The 15,820-nt window shown below is 40.0% G+C and overlaps 1 protein-coding gene across 11 annotated transcripts in view; it reads right to left on the bottom strand.

The window, feature by feature from the left end:
• Nucleotides 1-15,820, bottom strand: part of SLC25A21 (solute carrier family 25 member 21) — a 463,129-nt gene that overhangs the window by 268,477 nt on the left and 178,832 nt on the right. For 2 of the 11 annotated variants that reach the window (XM_036256656.1, XM_036256684.1), the window contains exon 3: nucleotides 13,469-13,583. The exons of 7 other annotated variants lie outside the window; for them this stretch is intronic. The gene's annotated coding sequence lies outside the window, so the exon portion shown is untranslated. Of the gene's footprint in view, nucleotides 1-1,347; nucleotides 1,411-13,468; nucleotides 13,584-15,820 lie in introns of those variants that run through there. 2 more of the 11 variants (XM_036256701.1, XM_036256807.1) reach the window with 2 other exon arrangements.

Genomic DNA, 15,820 nt, shown 5'->3' with positions numbered 1-15,820 from the left:
GAGTTGCCAACTTTTTATTTTGCCAAGCAAGAAAAAACTTTAGATTACCCCTTCCTACTTTCACCATTATTTCATGAAAGAAAGAAGACTTGTAATAGTACAGAAGTAGTAAGGACACAATCCTTAAAAAGACAGTTCTTTGACTTAATTTAAATTAATTATATGAAGATATATTATTTACTTTTCTTATTTCACACCACCCAGTAAAAACATCATCATGAATAGTCATGGCGTAGGTAACAATATTTAGGAGTCACTTATTTAACTGTAGAGCCTTTTCTTAATTCTACCCGATCAGGGTACATATTTTCTTTTTCCATTTCCCTTAACATTTTGCTCAAATTCATTCTATTTTAGAAGGAAATGGGACTACCTCAAAATAAAAAGCTGCATGGCAAAATAAACCATCAACAAAATGAAAAGGGAATCCACTGTATGGAAGAACATATTTGCCAATGATACATCTAGTTAATTTCCAAAATATATAAAGATCTCATATAACTTAACAAAAGGAAGATAAGGAATGCAATTAAAAAATGGGCAAAGGACCTAAATGGACACTTCTCCAAAGAGGACATACAGATGGCCAAGAGACCTGTGAAAAAATGCTCACCGTCACTAATCATCAGAGAGATACAAATTAAATCTCCAATGAGGTATCACCTCACACCGGCCAGAATGGCCGCCATCAACAAGTCAACAAAGGACAAGCGTTGGCGAGGATGTGGAGAAAAGGGAACCCTGGTGCACTGCTGGTGGGAGTGCAGACTGGTGCAGCCACTATGGAAAACAGTACGGAATTTCCTCAAAATATTAAAAACGGACCTGCCATTTGACGCAGTGAGCCCACTCCTAGGAATATATCCTAATTGTAATCACATTGTATCAGACAGTCGTTCATTTGTAAGTGTTCCACTAGATAAGGATAAGGATTACTTTTTTTTTTTTTTAATCCTCACCCGAGGACATTTTTTGTTGTTGTTCAGATAGAGCGGGAGGGAGAGAGAGGAAGAGAGAGAGAGAGAAACATCGACGTGAAGAGACACATCGAGTGGCTGCCACCCGCACGACCAACCAGGGCCGGGGACAAACTGCAACCGAGGTACATGCCCTTAGCGGGAACCGAACCCGGGTCTCTCTGTACCGCAGGCTGACGCTCCAACCGCTGAGCCAAACCGGCCAGGGCAAGGATTACTTTTTTTATCATCTGACTTCAGTGCCTAAAATAACAAATTTTGTTAATCTTGTTATAAATAAATAAGTGAGTGAGTGAATGAATGAGAGAATGCATCAATGGAGGAATAAACAAATGAATGAATGAAACCCAGGCACACCAAACACACTTACTCAATTCCATGTGTTGGTCTGTTTTCCCTACTGTGGAACTAGATGGCTGTGGGAGCCTATCTCCTACAAGGAATGTACAGAACAGAGAGATTAATCTTGATCTGCCATTGTGGATGCACAGCACAGCTCTGCACACAAACACAGAATCAATTCAGGGAATCTTGCAATGGCTTCATTTTTGCCTTTGCTTCAGGTAGTTTTGCTCCAGGAACCATGAATGCAGGGTAAACATGAACCCAAACAAGGAGGATCATAGTGAAATGAAAGATTGTCATCAGACAATCTCCATCCTTTCAGTGCTTGACAGTACAGATAATGAAACAGGAAATAGAGCATCTATTTTTTCGGGGGGGAGAAGAGTTGTCTATTATTTGGTGTTCTTAAAGATTTTTATATTTTTGTCTCTTGGGCAAAAAGACAACACTTTCTATAGTTTGGACTCAGCCTCCAAGTTGTCATGTTTCAGGAATGAAGAACAGGATATTCCAGAAGACTGCACTCAAATAACTGGATATTTACAGAACATTTAGATCTGGTTACTCACCTATCATCAAGCTATGGCTACACAGTGTTCTCTGGATCCTTCCGCAGTGTTATGGAATTTGATTTTTATCATTTTGCTACGCTTTCGTTACTTGTACTTAGTTTTGAAGTATCAATTGTCTGTCTTATGGTCCATGTCTAAACACTGCTTTTGCTTATCAGGGGTTGAATGTCAGGAAATATTTGGTTAATGATAACAAGACATACTAGAAGCTATTACTAATCAGCAATGTGCCTGAACTTTAAGATGTTTCTTAATCATTGACTTTTGAATTTCATATAAATACAGCAGGGTATTTCTAGGCTACTTTGTGTAAATGGCAGGCTGAGCTAAATAACAAAGGTTGCATTCATATCTCTGTTTTGTAACCCATAAGATTCATATTGAATATGAATATGGCATAAACAGCCGATAAAATCGAGTCACAAATCCTAAAGCATATATAAAGTCAGAAATATGGAATACCATGAAAAAAATCACAACAGAACAAAACTGCATTAAAAAAAGTATAAGTGGTTAGCTTCAACCTGAAAAACAGGAATCTGTGCCTACTCTAATATTCAATAAAATACAAAACTAAAGAAGAACTTTTAGATAATTTTCTTTATTATATATTGCAAATAAATGGCTAAAAGTTAATATTGTTTACTGGCAGAACCTAATTTTGGCACAGTTTTTCAGTATAAGAAGTTTCTCAGCATCAGACCATATATTTCAAATACTGTGTTCAGTATTAACTGGAAAGAGAGGGTATACATCTTTCACTGTGGAAATTATCACAATAATATAGAAATTTATTCAAAAAAAATTTTTTTACCACTTATGCATTTTAACGACTCTTATGGTTAAGAAATAAAACTTATTAGATATTTAATGCATGCTTAAGTGTATACTATGTACTAGACATTGTGAAGAGAGAAAATAATGAATTGCTTGATTTTCTAACTGCTTACTGGACATGGGACAATTTGCTTGTTAAATAACATTCAGACTTTATTCAGCATCCACACTTTGCTAGAAGTTAAAGATTCAAAGACATATACAAATTGAGTCAGCAGGGTTCTGTAGAACCAGATTATACTGGTGTCCAGAACTGAACCTGTCATTCCTTCTCTTCTGAACTTGCTCACGTTTTTATTGACTCTCCCCGCCACTCAGCTGAAACCCTGAAAGTCGATCTTGATGCATCAACCCCAGTAAAGAATGTCTCTCATCCTCTTCCATGACCACGGCCTCAAGTTTCTACTCCATTGCTCCCTTCTTCTCCATGTTCTTATACAGAATTCTCTCCATCTCCTCAAGCCTCCCAGCTGGCCTCCTCACCTTGGTCTCTAACTTCACCCCACGCGGGACAGCTCTTCCCTTGCACAATTCTGACCAAGCTGGTTTCTGCTGAAGACTTTCAGTTCCTCCCTATTGACCATGGAAGAGGCCTGACATGTTTAGCTTGGCTTCTCAAGGTCCTTGCTGGTCTGGTCTCAACTTATGTTTCCATTATTTTCTGATTCCTTCACGTCTCTCTTCCTTCCCTTCTTCTGGGACTTTCTCATCTTCCTTGGGCCTGAGATTGCTTTCCTCTACTGCACCCTGTCCTCTGGAGGGTGAATTGCAGGCATCCTTTAAGGCCTGCCGCTAGAAGGTCTTTCCAGGGCCCCCCAGTAAGCACTAATGATCATTTCTGCATCTGCACCTTCAACTAGATCTGTAATTTTCTAAAGAGATGGATCACATTCTACCTTATATTGGGGACATTTTTGCAGCTGTTTTATCTACTCTACTACCTTTTAAGGCAGTTGAAAGTTCCTTGCCTGAAGCAGCGTCTTTGTGTCCTCCTCAAAACCTGACACAGTGTGGGCATTCAAACATACTTATTGAATGAATAAATGAAAGGATGAACAACTGAGCAAACAAACTAATACTGACTGAAGACAGAGCCCTGGCCAGGTTTGCTCAGTGGTTAGAACATAGGCACACGGACAGAAATATTGTGGGTTTAATTCTAGTCAAGGGCACGTACCTGGGTTTCAGATTCAATCCCCAGCCCTGATCAGGTTTGTGTGGGAGGCAACCAATCAGTGTGTCTCTCTCACACTGATGTTTCTCTCCCTCCCTTACCATTTCTCTAATCTTTGAAAAAACATCCTCAGGTGAGGATTAAAAACAAGTGGCTGAAGATGGAAGCAAAAATAAAAGACATTTAAAGGTATAACCATCAAGAAAGAATAATGTACAGCATTGCTCAAGAGGTTATAATAACTAGGTATAATGGCTGACATTTTAGAGAAATAATTTATGCTAAGTACTTGGAAAGCTTTCCCAAAGGGATTCCTTTTGTACAGTGATAATTTCCTACGAAGCAATGAATGGAAATTATCACTTGGATTGATACTAAAAGTTTTTCCTAGTTCCTAGTTTTCATTGTAACTATTTCCATCCACATGGGAAAGAGCACCATGGGGACAAGTCTGTGTTGTCGTTCAGTTGGCCCGGCTGACTTGTTGGTCTCTTATATTTCAGAGTTTTGTGATTTTTATCTATAGGCACTCTCAGTAGCAACTCACCATTAATCATAGGAATTTTCACTGTAGACACATTAGAGATGACAAATCAAGATTAAAGATGTATGATAAATGTGGTAAAAACCTTCTCTGCTTAATTTTTCATATTTACCCATCAACAATTGCACCTCTGGTAATGAATACTTACGCCTAAGATTATTTTTAAAGAGAGCAATTCATCTTGGGGAATGATATCTGTGAAACAACTTAAGAACTGTTGCCTGTGAGGGGTGGGACCTAGAAACCAGTTTCCACAAAATGAAAAAAGTAGAGACTGTTCAGCTCCCAGCTTGGTCCTACCCTTTGGTGCTGGTCAATAAACTCGGTACCAGATATAAACAAAACATTCCATTCAACATTATGTCAACCTTCGCGAAAAGGTCATCCATCACTGTACATCAGGGTTCTGAGCACCTGTAAAATCTGATGTGCTTTCTCTCAGGCCATTTTTTTCCAACTTTGTGTCTGTCAGAGATACCCCCCACCACATACATGTTATTTATGTTGGGAGTAGCTTTCTAAATGTCACCCAAATGAATTAGGATCACGCTGAGCCTCGGAGTTAAGAGTCGCCATGTGCATTTATGTGTTTTCTCTCCCCGAATACTGACACATTTATATCCTTTCCCCGTCTGCTCTGGCTTTGGCTGGGATGCATAGTACAAGCAGTTTATTTTACTATGACATGGTGACAAAATAGAACTTTATTTATGTGAAGCTGGTTAAAAATGCCCTGACCAAAAAATATGACACCAGTTAAGGAAATCTAATAAAACCTCTTGTAGAAATGGTGTAAAGTATAGGGTTTTATTTGGAACTTAATGAGGTTAGTAATGCATACTGTACCTTACTGTGTCTACCAAATAACATCAAGCTAATGTTGCCAAACTTTTTTTTTTTAAGTAGCTCAATCTCCGTTAATTTAGTCAGCCACTTTTAGCTCCCTAGCATTCCCTCATTCATTTATTTATTCTTGCAACAAATAGAGTAATTATCATATCTCTACTTTATGTAGCTGAAGAGGAATTATGTTAGTGTTTAGATATATGGAAACTCAAACCATTTTTATCAATATTTATGAGTTCCCTAAGCATCTCAGCAGAAGTAACTCACTAATCACAGAGATAGCCATCGAAGCTGAAAGAAAAAAAACCCTGAAATTTGGTTTTATGAGATTTTTATGCTAAATGCCTTATTATCTAACCATTACTTTTAAGAGTGACAAAAATAGATACTTTCCTTTATAGATGATGTCATGTGGCTTGCTCATGGTGACAGAGTAGCTTGTACGAATAAAAGGTCAACATTCACAGGCAGCCCCAGTTATTGTCTCTGTATGCATACAAACAGAAGTGAAATCAGAGTTTCTCACCCAAATTTGTATGGTTTCTGAAAGGTACCATGCTGAAAAGCTGAACGCATATTCAAATGATGCTCTCTGCTGCTCAAGGCATTCTGGCCATCAGAGAGCCTCTGTAGGTCACAAAACAAAGTCCATCTCATTTTTGAGACAAAGGCTACTCTCCATGGCCATCATACCCTCTCCCCTTCTCTTCCCTCTTACTTCCTGCTTTCCCCTCATTCCTGGGCCAGGCGCTGCTACCGCACAGAGATCCACTTCAAGAAGGGGCACTGCCCCCTGCCGAGGCCCTAGGGAGCAAGAGGTGTCTTCTTTGGGGCTCATCAGGACGTCTGGGGAAAGTGTTCACAGCTGATGCCGGGGTGAACCAGGCTGTCCTTGGCTGGAACCCTGAGTTCCCATCCTGGTTCACTCACTAATGTTCTATATGACCTTGGATAAGGGACTCCCCCTCTCTGGATTTTTATTCCTTCACCTTTAACATACGTTGTTTGGGAGCGGGGATGAGGGTACCACAGGTAATCTCTATAGATCCTACTCCACAGTCAGTATTAAGACCTGACAGCCCCCTCTCCAGACAAGCACCAACATTCAAAAACCCTCTGTCACCAACTACAACTAAAATGTCATAAAACCCCCAAATCTGAGAAGCCAATCACATTGTCTGAACAAAATTTAACTTTGATTAGAATTTCAAATGCAGCTGCTAGTATAAATATCGCATAGAAACAGCAATGTTTCTGATGAGAAAAATGTGCCTGCTACCTGATGCCTTTTCAATGTAATTCACTATGTCCACCTTAACAATTAGCGTTAGCATAGGCTTCTGGCCATGTTACAAGAATTATTTTATTATATAGACCTTGTTCTCATACTGATATTCATTCACATAGAATGTTGCTTATGTTCAATTATATATATGTGTGTGTGTGTGTGTGTGTGTATGTGTATCTTTCTCTCCTCAACAACTCTAGGCAAAAGTCTGACATTTCCGATGGAAGTGATGAAATATAGTGTTATTACCTTGACCACATATAATATAGGACATGATTGGGTTACATGTTACAAGAGAAAAAAGGAAGAAGGACTTCAGAGATAAATGAAGGCTTATATTTTTTAAAGCAGTCATTAGACCTTTACATACACATAAACAGCGACTGAGGATACGTCGGCCAGGCCATTTCCAGGTGTGCTTCCCAGAGGGCCAAACTGCCAAACCCCTACAAATGCTCCATCGTCCCACGTTGCCTAACACATGCCAGACAGCGCACGCGGTGAGCACACCAGCCCCCTGGGCCCTCCTGTCTGAGACTCCGTAACACAGACAACTTCAGCTCTAGCAACATCCACTTTTAGGTTTTGTCCTATGAATCAGTACGCACACTCATTTCACATACTGAAGAATAAAGTGAGTCTGTAAAACAGTCCATAATTAAGAACCTATTTAATAGATTGACTCTTTAAGAATCTCAAAGATGAAACTCCTTTGAAGTCTCCCTGCAGTTATGTGCTTCATTATGGTCCTTCATACAGTGAATACCAAGCACTAGTTCAGAGGTAAGCCTCCTGCCATCGGAGATATTAAGAGTTATTAACTATGCCTTGTGGAAACTAATCTCATTACCAGGTTTTGAGCCTTACCCTGATATGGGAGACTGACAATCTCCTCCCAAATAATACTGCCAGGCTCACACACACACACACACACACACACACACGAGTCAGAGTTAGGAGGACACTGAGTGAAGCCACTTGGTTTTCAAGTGCTTGTATGAGGTCTTCATACAGAGAAGTCAGAGCAGAGTGGAAAGAGCCAAACCACCTACAGGAAGCCTCCAGAAGACCAGACTCCAAAACTGACTTCTGCAACCAGCTTCTTAGTAGATTAACAAACACAGTTCTTCATGCCTGCTTTTTAAAACTGTCTTGCTAGCCTGGCTGGTGTGGCTCAGCGGTTGAGCATCGACCCATGCACCAAGAGGTGGTGGGTTCAATTCCTGGTCAGGGCACATGCCCAGATTGTGGGCCTGATCCCCAGTGGGGGGCATGCAGGAGGCAGCCGGTCAATGTTCTCTCTCATCGATGTTTCTATCTCTCTCCCTCCCTTGGCTTTCCTCTCTCTCTAAAAATCAATAAAGAAAAAAATTTTTTAAAGAAAAAATAATAAAACTGTCTTGCCAGATTGTGCATATTGACGCCACAAACTTTTAACCTTTTCGTTACTTAGTAAATAAATGATTCTACCATTCAAAACATGGAGTAGGAAAATCACTGTTATGTCCTTCTTGTGGTTGCCTCACCTATCAGTGGAAAACGTCTTTTGAGAAAGTCCAGAGTGTGTGGCGTGAATGCAAGCCTCAGTTTTGCTTTCTGTGGGTGTCGCTGTGCCTTGCTCCTCCAAGGCACACATGCTGGGGGTGGGGAGGGGCAACCGACTCACTGCTTCCTCCACCAAACGCCCCTCACTGTCCTTCCTTCCTCCCCTCCACCAGGAATCCTATGATACAGGGAAAGCAAGTGGAGCTGGCTGGTTGGACTGCTAGATCCCAAGCTCCTCATACTGCTTCTATTCACTCACATCACCACGTTCTCCTCTCCACTCTTTCTAAAACCCCAAGAAGTATCTTTAAATATTGTAATTCTCTATAATCCCCCACTGACTGCTGGTGGAAGGGGTGATGCCTCACCTACTTTTCCAATCTTGGGAATAAGGTCTCTGAACTCCAGTATGTCCTGTCTTTACCGTGCTTCCCAGGGCTCAAGGGACCATAGAAACAGGCTCTCCACAAAGCCAAAGAGAAGGAGAAGAAAGGGCATATGTCCCCACCTGACCTGAAAGACCTAAAGAAAAATATGAAACGAAGAAAGGGCAACCCCATTTTTTTTGCACATTTTCACCTTCTCATCTTTGAATTTCCTGAATCTAGATTCCACAAATTAGAGCACAGTTCCTCTGTTTGGTCCTGAGACAGACCAATACATAATGGATGTTCCAGTAAATATTTAGTAATAATACAATTGGTAACCAAAAAAGCAGCTTGAGTGTCTATCTTCCCCTGAATAGTAAGACAAGAGAGAAGACGGCACATTGGAGAGTAGGTCATTGAACTTGGGGCCAGAAGAAACGGCTGCTGTGCTCCTTTTGCCACTGACTGATCATAAAGTGTCCAGAAGACCACTTAAGCTTTCTGGCTGTTAGCTTCCCCATCGGTCCGTTAGGACAAGGACTGCCTCCCTGCTTCTCTGCAGGACTGTTCTGAGTATCCATGAGATGAGGTAGGTGTGAAACCTGTAAATGCTCAAGGCAGAGAGGTGCATGGGTGTGCCCTTTCTGTTTGTCTTTGTTTTTTTAATTTAGAAGGGAAAATGGAAATGGAAATATTCGATCCAAAATACGGTCAGGTGTTTATATAACCACAATCCATTTTCACAGGCCAATTTATGTCTTCCCTATTTTTAGTCTTGTGAATCCTTTCCTATCTAATTATACACTTCCAGTTTCAGTAGTTTGACCACTTAACCACATACAGACATGTGTTTGTGAATGAGAAAGTGATCTGGACTTTCTAGGATAACCATGAAAACCCAGTCAGGATTTTTTTTTTTAAATTGCTCTCATAAAACAGAACTAGATCTCTCTGTTTGGGGCTAGTGACGAGGAGCGGAGAGAGAAGAAGAAAGCAGGTAGAAGTAATACCAGATAAATGCCTATGCTTTTCAAATCACCATAACATCATAATTATTTCTGTTCCTCAAGAGTAGCTTTTTCATATAACTTCCCTATGTTGGAATGTGAACTCGGTGCTGATGTCATGCTCTTATTGTCTGTTCAGTGTTGTATTTTGTCCTCCTTACCCCACTGCCACCTCAGTCCTTCCTTTCCCTCCCTGCTCAGGGACTGTCCCTGAAGATGGCCTCAGCATTATTCTCTGGTTTCTTTTCTGGCCGACACCTTTACAGCAAATCCTTCTAGCGCGGGAAATGTAAAGCTATAGGCTGTAGGTACGCACAGTCTTGCTCAGCAGCATCAAACACAGTTACAGCCAAAGTAAGCAAGGAAGTCCCGGGGAACAGCTACTGGAACAGCACTGGTGATTCCCCGCTCCACGCCACCCTGAGCACGAAGCCACTCTCATGACGTGTAACTCTTGCTTTGTGTCCATAATCAGAAAAAGGGAGGTTCACACAGGAACCTAATTGCTCACGTGGAATTCTGACAGCAATAAGGCTGTCGTCACTGTACTAGTTTGTAAACTAATGACCATCTGTTAAGGTGAGGAAGTTTAAGGTTAAGACAACGGTTCTCCAACTTTCCTGTGCAGAATGATCTGAGCGAGCTTGTAAAAACCCACCTCTAGAGCGTCTGATTCAGATGGTCTGGGCTAATAGCTTTAGCAAGCCAATTGTTTCAGACACGAGATATCCAAAAGTCACACTGCTCTAAGGCTTTGCTGAGGAAGTGGCCACCGCTATATAAGGCTGGAAGGTCTAAGACAGCATGGTCCCCAAGAGGATCACCTTGGCTCCAGGCATGGTGCTGACCCCTTACTGACTTTAGCCTCAGTCTTGTCCCATAAGCTCTGGGACCATTCCCCTCCCTGCCATCCATGCTCCACTGATGGTGAGGAGTAGAGGCAGCTGGGCTCTCTGGTTGGCACCAAAGCTGTGTAGGGTAAGAGCAAGGGAAACACACGCCCTTCCCGAGTGATGAGATAGTGTCTCAAAAATGCCCTTTGCACATGACCATTATACCAGAGTGCAGAGACATAGCCCTTCCCTACAGGTGGGGAGATTAGAAGTATTCCCTCACCCTCTACTCTAAACTCCTTGAATCCACCAGACGCTGAAGCTGTTGTGAGAGGTACCTCCAGGATAGACGCGTCCCCTCCTCTCTCTCTGTCTTAAAACATAACTTCTGGCAGAAACAATATTTCCCATAAAAATGATAGAAGGGGAATTAGAGCCCTAGGCCAGATATGAACAATGCCACCCCTTGGAAGTATTTCAACTCCATCTCCACAGTTTTGGTCTGAGATTTCCTCACCTTTTGTCTGGACAATTGCAACACTTTTCAAACCAGCTCACTACCTTCACTCTATCCTGCAACTCAGCCTTTCTCAAGCCTGCTACTAAAGTTATTTTTCTCCCATATAAATTTTTTATTAGTGTTAAATCCTTGTTTCTGTCTACTAGGCTCCATGCTAGTCCTTAGCACAATGTTCTTAAAACATAACCAAATAGCATCAAATATGTACCAGTAGCTGAAATATCTGAAAAATAACCAGGAATGATAGTAGTAGTATATGTTTTATCTGGAAAGAAATCTATAAAGTATTCCCCAGTTTCATTAAACAAAATAGAATGCCATATACCCATCTAGCCTTTTGTGTCTCTAAAGTCTCTTTGAAGGGTTAGACATACCAAACACAGTGGAATGCACTTTTAATAATTTATAATTTTACTGCTTTCCCTAATTCTCAAGTTTGAGGTGGAGGTAGTAGATATGTTGTTTTGACTAAGCCAGATTTTTTATTTTTATTTTTGGTAATGAGGTAGAACTATTTATATAAATAGCGGTCATTTTAGTTTTTGGCACAAAAGTAATTGTGAGACCTGCGTTGGCAGCCTTTGCGTTTTTATTTTATTCTTCCATATTTTTTTAGTCTTTTAAGAGGTTGAAAGAAAGTCAAATGCTGCAGAAATATTTTCCACTTTCTTTCGGTTACAAATAGGCCTCCCTTTCCACCAAAGGTCAGTACGTATCCCCTCGTAGTATATTAAAGTGTTTTAAAGAAATGGTAAGTGAAAAAGCCATTAAGCGTATTCTATTTTAAATATTTCCCCCCTTTTCCTGTTTTATTCCCCAAAGTCATGCAGAAATGCTGCTTAGATCATGTGAACAGAGGATATAATATGGCCCTCCTCAGATTGTGGTGATTCTGAACAGCATGTTAGCAAAGAAGGTATTTATGGCTGACAGAGTAATGGGAAAATTTATATTTTAGAATAATAGATTATTCATGCAGGGACCATAATAGCTCTATCTGCCTTCAACACAAAGAGATACAAGGCCACGCATGGGGCTGTGATGAAAATAGCTGAATCAATGTGCTTGGCCATGCAGGCTATTGTACTTGGTATTCTATAACCTCTTGGGAGAAGGCATGTTTTGACTCCTCCGCTGGTGGGAAATGGGGCCACTACAACATTTAACCCTTCCTGCAAAATGAGCCACCAAACTTGCAGGTGGAGAAGTATATGTACCCTCATTCCAAGCCAGGCCAGGCTCGCTCCAGTTCCGCAGGCCTGCTCAGAGTGCCAGGAGGACCCAGCGGCCCCTCATCACATGGCACAGCCCAAAGGGACCCTAGAGAGAACAGCACTATTTTTCGTTTGTGAAGAAAGTTGCTAACTGAGGCAGAGACACTCGACATACTTAGTGAAGAATGGCTTTTCTTGTCCGCTAGGTTCGCTGCATTCACACTTGCACAGTGCTCTTCTCCATCTCCCCCTTGAAAACTCTTTTTGAAATTGCACCTTTGCAATATATACAAAGAATATTTAGTGCTTTCATTTTTTTTAAAATAAAGCTTTTTCTTTATTGATTTTAGAGAGAAAAGAAAGAGAGGAAGTGAGAGAGAGAAACATCGATGAGAGAGAACATAAACTGGCCACCTCCTGCATGCTCCCCACTGGGGATCTGGCCCACAACCTGGGCATGTGTCCTAACCGGGAATCAAACCGGCAACCTCCTGGTACATGGCTCAACACTCAACCACTGAGCCACATCAGCCGTGCTAGTGCTTTCATTCTAAGACTGTTTATGCACATATACAATTTCCTAATCTAAATCCATGAAAAACTAAAATGGGTAAATATATTTTTAAATGGATATTGTTTTATTACTTTCCCATAAATACTAATTATCATGGACTCAAACCAAATGCCAATAAAACGTTTTTAGTTATACCCGTCCTAATTTGCGAACCAATAGTTTGTTTATAATCCGCATATTGAGTGTAAGCCAATGAACAGGAAATGCTTGCCAACCTTTCTAAGCAGCAAGTTAACCATTTTTCTATATATATGTGTGTTACTTCATTTGCTCAGCAAACTCTTTCTGTATGGACCCTACAAAACGGATCCCTCATGTATGTTTACAGATTCTGAATTTAATGGGGTCCACATGACCATTCTCTGGGTGAGAGCCATCGCAGAATGCCTCTTTCAAGTGTTAATCTCAAGGGTAGAACAGTCAAGCCCTGGACTCAGGAGCGGCTTTGTAGCCACATTAGAGACTCGATTTGAGCCTTTGAACAAGTTACTTATATCCATGGGAAGCAGTTTCCTCAGTTATACAACAGGAAGAATAATCCTGGGAATAACACACTAATGTGAGTAAAGCTCTTATAGATCCTCTCATGAGAGGGGCAGTAAAAGGACAGAGTCATATTATTGGTACCTTGTCAACACTCAAACTATGCTTAGGCATTAAGCATTAGAGAATATAAATATAAGTAGAATTGGTGCCTACAGTATAATCACATAATCCCACTCAGTGTGCTTACCCAGAACTATAATTTAGTTATGCATTTCAAGAAGATAAGCTATTCAACATTGACATAATCTATTCAGCTTCATTTTTCCAGAATTACAAACCTGCTTGTGATGGGGAAGGTCATGATTTTCTTATATCTGTTTCATCAATTTAGTTTTCATGTGTTTTATTAGTTTAGTTTAGTTTCTTCTTTTTTTTATATCCAGGTGGATGTTTCTATAAGTGGAGAAAAGACTTTTCTAAGTTACTTAATGGAATGATTCTGGTTGGGGTCTAACTTTGTCTTCCAATGATCTACTCTATATTCAGTCCTAAATACTTGGGGTTACTTTAAAAAGATATAGATCAATCAAATTAGCTATCAGATGTGCTAATTTGATTCTTTTTGCAAATATTTGTTAGTTTTGTTTCCTTTTTTAGAATTCTTAGAATTGATCAAATTGAAGGTAAACTAAAAATGCTTCTTTTGGTCTTGACCTATGGAATACAGTTATGCTTTTTAATCAAAGAACATTGTATTTTGTATCACTATCACTATTGTAAACATAAATTCACAATTACACAGTTATTGTCCATCTTTTCCATTCCACTAAATTTATAATCTTGGGCTACCTTCTTTTAAAAATAATTCTCTTCTCAACCTGCTCAGTGAATCCTGATTATAATTGTTGATAGCTTAAGGTGCAGATTTTTATTGTTTTCAAGAATAGTCAATAAACATTTAAATTTCCTATTTTTAAACAAAGGACAAAGCCCATATGATAGTGATATTTACAAAGAATTTTATAATCTCTAACATTCCAATGTTTCAATAACTTCATTTTGGTTTTGGTATACACACAAATTATATATAGAAATAGTTTCCAAATAAAAACTATAGCATCCCTATTTGTCCTATGAGAAATAAAAGCAGAATATTCTAGAGCAAGTCCAATATGTCTTAGAGTACACTAAACCAGACATGGTTTCCTTTGGGTTTATTTTCTGCTCTCTCACTCTGATAGATTCTTGTTAAATGATGATAAATAGTTTTTATATTCTCATGAAAATATTTCTACTTGATAGAATATTCAAAAGTAAAATAAATCACAGTCTATAAGAGAGCCCTGATCATGTGACAACAATTTGTAAATATATCTTTGGGATAAGCACTACACGGAATGTAAGCGAGTAGAGAGCTTGGCGGTGTAATGGGCACGAGGAACAGCCAAATCTCCATTTTCAAGGTGGCATCTCTCTCCTGCTCTTCTGCCTCATTTACTACCTTAAATAAATACTTTGAGGAAGGGCCCAAAAAAGTGGGGGGAGTTGCCCATCAACACACTGTCCTATAACTTCACAGACATTCCAACCCTCCCCACTATTTTCACCAGAGAATGGGCCTCCAAGCAACATGAAGGCAAATTCGAGGAAATTCCTGAGTGAATCAAAGCAACTGTTTGTCTCCTGTTTCCTATTCAACTCAGTTACCTCAAGGGAGAGTCCTGTGTGTTCCGGAATAGATTTAGCACAGTCTGACCTAATCTTCCAACTGATCAGTGGATCAGTGTGAAAATCTTATCAATTTCTTGCTTTCCTCGTAGGAAATGTTTCTGCTTCTTTCTTTGTCTACACACTATGCTCACACCTCCCAGTTTATTACCATCCTGCTCCTCTGACATTCAAATTGCCTCACGACTGTCATCTGCCCTGCAGAAGTATTCTTGGACTCTGCAGTTTAAGTGAAAGTTAGCAAATCGTGGCAGCAAAATTTTTTCTTCGAATGAGATTCCTAAGTTCTAAAACAACATGGAGTCATTCTGGTTGGAGGACTGAGCGGAACCAGAACTTTATCCCTTGAGTTTCTCCTTTCCTGACATCAATTTCAGAAACCCCTGCAGTGATTTCACAGGGAAGGAACCTCTACATTAGACTAAAAGGGGGAACCTCCATGTGAATTTTTATTTTCCTGAATACTTAACTCCTTAGCTCCGTCTAAACACAATAGTCAACAAAATGCACTTGCTGCCATCTCCAAATCTTATAAGGAATCTTGATATATCCCCCTTTTTGAATACTGGGTTAATTTTAGAATGAAATCACAGATTTATGGGTAGTAGATCTACATGTCACCACTGACTGAGGGTCAGTTATATTTTTATCTTCATGATTCCACAGACCGAACCCTTTAGCAGGGGAGAGGATTAGATCTTCCTCTCCTACACATTGTGATTCTTCCACATTCCCACAAGTAAACACTTTCTTCCTTAGTCTTTATCCGATATTCCCTATTGAGATGATAAGCCTCAGGAGGGCAGGCATCTTGCCTATGTCAGTCATCTCTGCACAACAGCAAAGACTGTCTGTCCTAAACACACACCAGCACCTGGTAGCCATTGTTTGGTAAGGTCAATAAGAGAGAACTTTACTCAAATATGTATACTCATTTAGTAGGCAGATATAAGATTTTTTGT

Source organism: Molossus molossus, unplaced genomic scaffold (genome assembly GCF_014108415.1).
Source record: "Molossus molossus isolate mMolMol1 unplaced genomic scaffold, mMolMol1.p scaffold_m16_p_1, whole genome shotgun sequence".
Taxonomy (NCBI): Eukaryota; Metazoa; Chordata; class Mammalia; order Chiroptera; family Molossidae; genus Molossus; species Molossus molossus.
This window is presented reverse-complemented; position numbering and strand designations above follow the sequence as displayed.